The sequence below is a fragment of the Lagenorhynchus albirostris genome, chromosome 9 (assembly GCF_949774975.1).
Source record: "Lagenorhynchus albirostris chromosome 9, mLagAlb1.1, whole genome shotgun sequence".
Taxonomy (NCBI): Eukaryota; Metazoa; Chordata; class Mammalia; order Artiodactyla; family Delphinidae; genus Lagenorhynchus; species Lagenorhynchus albirostris.
In genome coordinates this window covers 94,353,784-94,360,591 of record NC_083103.1, presented here as the reverse complement: position 1 = coordinate 94,360,591, position 6,808 = coordinate 94,353,784, and the positions used below count along the sequence as shown (strand labels likewise).

The 6,808-nt window shown below is 39.6% G+C and overlaps 1 protein-coding gene across 1 annotated transcript in view; it reads left to right on the top strand.

Annotated features, from left to right (window-relative positions):
• JAML (junction adhesion molecule like) overlaps nt 1-6,808 on the top strand; it is a 38,736-nt gene that overhangs the window by 7,464 nt on the left and 24,464 nt on the right. The window lies entirely within an intron of this gene.

The following is a 6,808-nucleotide window of genomic DNA, read 5'->3' as shown; positions in this document are numbered from 1 at the left end:
TTTACCTCTGGTCATATAAAGAAGAAGAGGCAAAGGCGAGATTGGCAGTCTACATTTCCAGTGGTTAAATCTCACAGTCTTGGGCTACTTGTTAAGTATGTGGATGTCTAGGGCCAATCTAGTGAGACAATCTGACACCTCAACACAGAGAGGAAAACAATTTGAGTAATGAAAGTAAATAATTTGGGCTCTAAGACATTTGAAGATAGAGATCTAGCTGTGAGGTAGAATTTTTGTGGGTCCTCATTTCTTTGAGAAAGAGATGATGTTATAGGAACCCAGGTAAAGTCACATCCCATTGAATAAAGAACGAGTTTTGGCTGAGTTTTCTTGTAATTTCTTTTCAGGCATGTGATGAGGATTAATACAGTGGGATATGTTTATCACAGTCTTAGGGCTGCTCTCAGTTTCCTTCTTCAGTCCTTATATTGAGGTCTGGGTTACAGCCTTTTTTCTTCAAAGGAGCACAAAGCAGTGTTGGGACACATGCATTTTAAGGATGGAAGGAAGATCAAGCTTTTTCTTTTTTTAACTTACTGTTTTAATATCTTCTAATATCTTTAATATCTTCTGTTTAATATCTTCTATTTTTCTTTTTGCTGCTCCATGAGTTCTTATCACATTGTATGGAGACCAGCCTTGTCTAGAAAGGGAATTGAATTCTGAAAGCTTCAGAGAGGCTTAAAAGCCTTTCAGAATTTTTCTTTGCCTGCTGAAGTCTTTACTTGTGGTTACATTACTTTATGAGTTTTGTCCATTGATCTCTTAATTCTGTTACCAAATGTGAACTTATAAAATGCTTTGTGTTTCCCATGTGGCCTGTTAACCTCAAGCTTCTTGGGGGCACATTCTCTGCAGCTCTCAAACTGGACTCTGGTGCTTCATGAGGGGATGTTGCACGTCCTTGTTTAGAAAAAATTCTGGCGGCCAAATCCTGAATCTGAATATTCTTGTGTGTCACTCAGTTATGGTTCCAAAGGGGACCTGTAAGAAGACTAGTAGGGCATGGACCAACACTCTCATTTAATTGCGCAATTTAGAACTTTGCTGCAAGACGAGGCAGCTCCAACCCTTTGACTCCAGTGTTGGACTGTTAACTGCTGCATTTCACTGTGTTTTTTGTTTGTTTGTTTTTGTAGGAGGGTATGCACTATTGGGTCATGCACACAGACGTGTAACTCTTGAGATCTTTACCACGTCATAGTTAATAAACTTCTTTGCACTTTCTGGCTACTTTTTGGTGTATATCTACATATTAGATGAGAGCTGTCCTGTGAAAGAGAAGGGAGGTGGTTTGTGGTTTTCAGCATCAAGTAACCATTCATGACTGAGCCATACCCCAGCAAGAATCTGCATAGATTCCAAGGGGTGCTGCAGCCAGCTCACACCGTAAGAGCTGATTGTTAAATTTTTAGGAATTTCGCAGGCCAATTGTTAAAGTGTTGGTAGCTTGAAATAGGCCATGGTGGGGGTATTTACTCAATTGCTGGCTTATCAGCACACCAGTTTTCAAGAACCATGTAGCATAGCCGGTAAAGAGCAAGCATTCAACAGCTTTTCAAATGATACAGGACAAGTTCCAAAAAACAAGTATGCCCACGTGTGAGGCAAGCCAGTGCAGGCAAGGTTGAAGGAGCGTACACTGAGAACACTTATTTTCAAGTGGCAACTTAAAAGCAAAAGATACCTCAACGTGAAGAAGCTTTGAGTTTTTATCTAGTCACCCACAGTATTCTCTGGGGGAATAAGATGCTTGTTGTATTCTAGAAATGCTGATATCACATGGTCAGTGGAAACTGACATGCCTAGGTGGTGAGTTGGAGGACTGGGCAGGCACATCTTTGGAAGCAGGGATTGAGTGATTGGCTATATTGCCCCTCTGTGTTGAGAGAAAAAAAATGAAAGGTTGCTATATTTTAGATACAGAGCAAAATGTTTTGTGTTAATCTTAAATTTATTTTGTTTGCAAGAGGCTGATTTCTTTCTCAGCATGTTTGCCTGGGACCATTTGAGATCCCACCCTTGGAGAGTTTGTAATCTAGAAGGGGAGATGACACCTGCAGAGGTCTGGAACATGAGGCTCTCCTCAGTAAGGCGAATTTGTTACCTCATTTTAGAATGAAAGTGTAAATAACAAGTGGGTAATAGGCCAGATGACTGAAACAAGAACCTTGATTTAAAGGTTCCTGTTTGTGTCTCTGCAGCCAACTCAGAATGCACGCATTGGTTTGCTCTGAGCTTGAACTTCTGTGCAGGCAGAAGTGTCTTCAGTTGGACTTGGCAATTGCAGTTGTGGGAGAGCTCAGTGCATTGCTTCTCCTGGCATTCCTCATCTTGGGTAAGCAGTTTCTTTGTATTTCTTAAACAGTGACTTGAACTTTTCTCACTCAGAAGAAGGCTGGTTCTAAAAGTATTCATTTAATGGCAATCCTTTTGGATTGTGAGGCCACAATCACAGAGCTGTCAATTTCTGCAGGAGGACTGCCATAAGGTAGTCTAATGGGGACACGTTCCCTTTCTGTAGTGTAGAGTAACTTGTGTTAAGATGCTCAGAGAAAAAAGGAGTAAGGTTTGCTCTTAATAAAAGAGTAAATGATAATGATAATGATGATGATGGTGATAAGGCTTTAGCTTTTTTTTTTTTAACATCTTTATTGGAGTATAATTGCTTTACAATGGTGTGTTAGTTTTATAACAAAGTGAATCAGCTATACATATACGTATATCCCCATATCTCCTCCCTCTTCTGTCTCCCTCCCATCCTCCCTATCCCACCCCTCTAGGTGGTCACAAAGCACCGAGCTGATCTCCCTGTGCTATGTGTCTGCTTCCCACTAGCTTTCTATTTTACATTTGGTAGTGTATATATGTCCATGCCACTTTCTCACTTCGTCCTAGCTTATCCTTCCCCCTCCCCGTGTCCTCAATTCCATTCTCTATGTCTGCGCCTTTATTCCTGTCTTGCCCCTAGGTTCTTCAGAACAATTTTTTTTTTTTAGATTCCGTATATGTGTGTTAGCATACAGTATTTGTTTTTCTCTTTTTGACTTACTTCACTCTGTATGACAGACTCTAGGTCCATCCACCTCACTACAAATAACTCAATTTCATTTCTTTTTATGGCTGAATAATATTCCATTGCATATATGTGCCACATATTTATCCATTCATCTGTCGATGGACACTTAGGTTGCTTCCATGTCCTGGCTATTGTAAATAGAGCTGCAGTGAACATTGTGGTACATGTCTCTTTTTGAATTATGGTTTTCTCAGGGTATATGCCCAGGACTGGGATTGCTGGGTCATATGGTATTCTATTTTTAGTTTTTTAAGGAACTTCCATACTGTCCTCCATAGTGGCTGTATCAGTTTACATTCCCACCAACAGTGCAAGAGGATTCCCTTTTCTTCACACCCTCTCCAGCATTTATTGTTTGTAGATGTTTTGATGATGGCCATTCTGACTGGTGTGAGGTGATACCTCATTGTAGTTTTGATTTGCATTTCTCTAATGATTAGTGATGTTGAGCATCCTTTCATGTGTTTGTTGGCCATCTGTATATCTTCTTTGGAGAAATGTCTATTTAGGTCTTCTGCCCATTTTTGGATTGGGTTGTTTGTTTTTTTGCTATTGAGCTGCATGAGCTGCTTGTATATTTTGGAGATTAATCCTTCGTCAGTTGCTTCATTTGCAAATATTTTCTCCCATTCTGAGAGTTGTCTTTTTGTCTTGTTTATGGTTGCCTTTGCTGTGCAAAAGATTTTAAGTTTCATTAGGTCCCATTTGTTTATTTTTGTTTTTATTTCCATTTCTCTAGGAGGTGGGTCAAAAAGGATCTTGCTGTGATTTATGTCATAGAGTGTTCTGCCTATGTTTTCCTCTAAGAGTTTCATAGCCTCTGGCCCTACACTTAGGACTTTAATCCATTTTGAGTTTATTTTTGTGTATGGTGTTAAGGAGTGTTCTAATTTCATTCATTTACATGTAGCTGTCCAGTTTTCCCAGCACCACTTATTGAAGAGGCTGTCTTTTCTCCATTGTATATTTTTGCCTCCTTTATCAAAAATAAGGTGATTATATGTGCATGGGTTTATCTCTGGGCTTTCTATCCTGTTCCATTGATCTATCTTTCTGTTTTTGTGCCAGTATCATACTGTCTTGATTACTGTAGCTTTGTAGCATAGTCTGAAGTCCAGAAGCCTGATTCCTCCAGCTCCGTTTTTCTTTCTCAAGATTGCTTTGGCTATTTGGGGTCTTTTGTGTTTCCATACAAATTGTGAAATTTTTTGTTTTAGTTCTGTGAAAAAAGCCAGTGGTAGTTTGATAGGGATTGCATTGAATCTGTAGATTGCTTTGGGCAGTACAGTCATTTTCACAATGTTGATTCTTCCAATCCAAGAAAGTGGTATATCTCTCCATCTGTATGTATCATCTTTAATTTCTTTCATCAGTGTCTTAGAGTGTTCTGCATATAGGTCTTTTATCTCCTTAGGTAGGTTTATTCCTAGGTATTTTATTCTTTTTGTTGTAGTGGTAAATGGGAGTGTTTCCTTAATTTATCTTTCAGATTTTTCGTCATTAGTTTATAGGGATGCAAGAGATTTCTGTGCATTAATTTTGTATCCTGCTACTTTACCAAATTCATTGATTACCTCTAGTAGTTTTCTGGTAGCATCTTTAGGATTCTCTATGTATAGTATCATGTCATCTGCAAAGAGTGACAGCTTTACTTCTTCTTTTCCGATTTGGATTCTTTTTATTTCTTTTTCTTCTCTTGTTGCCATGGCTAAAACTTCCAAAAGATGAAGGAAAGATGAAGTAGGATGGTTTAGATAGAACCCATTCTAAAGGAGAGAGCAGGAGTAATGACTCTCAAGGTCCCCTTCAAGTACAGGGTTGACCGATGTAACTGAGACTGTATTATAAGAAGCCATGTAACCTACCAGTCTGTACTAAATGGTCTTGGAAGGAAAAACAAGGATGCATTTTAAGAGGTTCATGCCTCAGAGTGGTTATGTGGACTCGTATACCTAAAAACATCCAAAATCCTGGAGGTACACAGTGATGTGTAAATTGAGGGGACTTAGCCTTGCAGGTAGAGCAGCTGCCTGAGTGAGGGAGGGCAGTGAGGTTGTCTGTGTGCTCAGTGGTTGCTTGTCCTCACTAGGGGCAAATGCTTTGACTGAGAGAGAGAATGCCTCTCCCTTATTTTGTCTTGTAATATCGTAATATTTGGGGGTCATTTCCACATCCTGTGTTGTAGTCTCATTGTCATGAGTCTCTTTTCTGAAGATCTTTTTTTCTGTTATAATTGTGCCAAGGACAACAATTCCCCTACACTGGGGAAAAGGGGGTCCTGATACTTACAACTCCCCAGGAGTGATAGAAAGTATTTGCCAAGAGTTATATTGTGAAAGAGCCATAAGCTCAGGTCCAAACATTTGGCCAACATGTGAGATAATTTACTATGCAGAATTATCTCAAGAACATGCTGGTGAAGAGATAAGTCAGTATCCGGGAAAGGAAGCAGGCTGAGTTGAGGATTCAATTGGAGTCTATCAAGGTGCTGAAGGTGCATCTGAATGCTTTGGTTAGATTTTTAGAGACTGAGATTAATATATATATATAGTGAATTACATATCTGAATGATAAAATTCTGAACTATATATGTGTGTGTGTGTAATATCTATCTATCTGTATTATATGATAGGAATTTCTGAATATTTGCCAACTAACTAGGAATCTTCAAATTTGACTAGTGTTCTTGGCCTGGTTAGGTGTTATTAGTTCATCTGATGAGTGGTCCCTGGGCTCCCACTCTGGGTCTTACTCTGCGCTGGTGTTGGAGATGCACTGGCCCATAGCCACAGCTCTTGGCCTCGTGGGGGTGAGGGTGGAGAGCAAGACTTTAATCAAACAAGCATATAAGTAAATAGATAATTAGAAGTTGTGACAAATGCCCTAAAGGAAAGAGAAATGGTACTATTAAAACATGTGGCTAGGGTCTGCCCTCGGAAGGGTGGTTCAGGAGAGGTTTTCCTGAGGAAATGACATTTAATTTGAGATATGAAAGATGAACAGGAGTTAACTAGGGGAAGGGGATGGGAAGAGCATTCAGTCAGGGGGAGCAGATTAATCTTGTTTTGGTAAATGAAGTTCAGGGAAGCTTTGCTGTAAAACATTGATTACTTTCACACACATGGAAGAGCAGTACAGGCTAGTAAAGAGACAGGCTCTGATCCAGAATGCCCGGGTTTGAATCCTGGCCTACCACTTGCTCTGTGTTATTAGGCAAGTCACTTCACCAATCCGTGCCTCAGTTTCCTCATTTGTAAAATCTCATAGGGGGTTGTGAGAATTAAATTGGTTAATGTGCAGAGCGCTCAGACAGTGCCTGGCATATAACCTTCTCTAGTTTATTGAGTATCCACTACTGATTTCTAGTGTGGTGCTATATTAACTAGGGGGAAAAAGTCTGACCCTTTAATGTTAAAAATGAGGCCTGGGGAGACTGAGTGGTTTCCCAAATATCAAAGAATTAGTTAATGGAATGTCTGATCTGGGAAGATAATTTTTTAAAAACTTAATGCTTTTTATGTTAAATCATTGCTTCTCTATTCATTCACACAGAGTTCTAGTGGTGCACTTGAGTACTTAAGACTGAAAATGGGTATCTTCTATTTATCAAATTTTTGCACACTTCTTAGAATTTGTTTGAAAATGGTTTGGGTGTGGCTCTGTGTGTCTTGAGGTTGGTGACTAGATTCAGAGTCTTTTTGGGGTCGCCGGTTTCCTCTTAGAATAGAG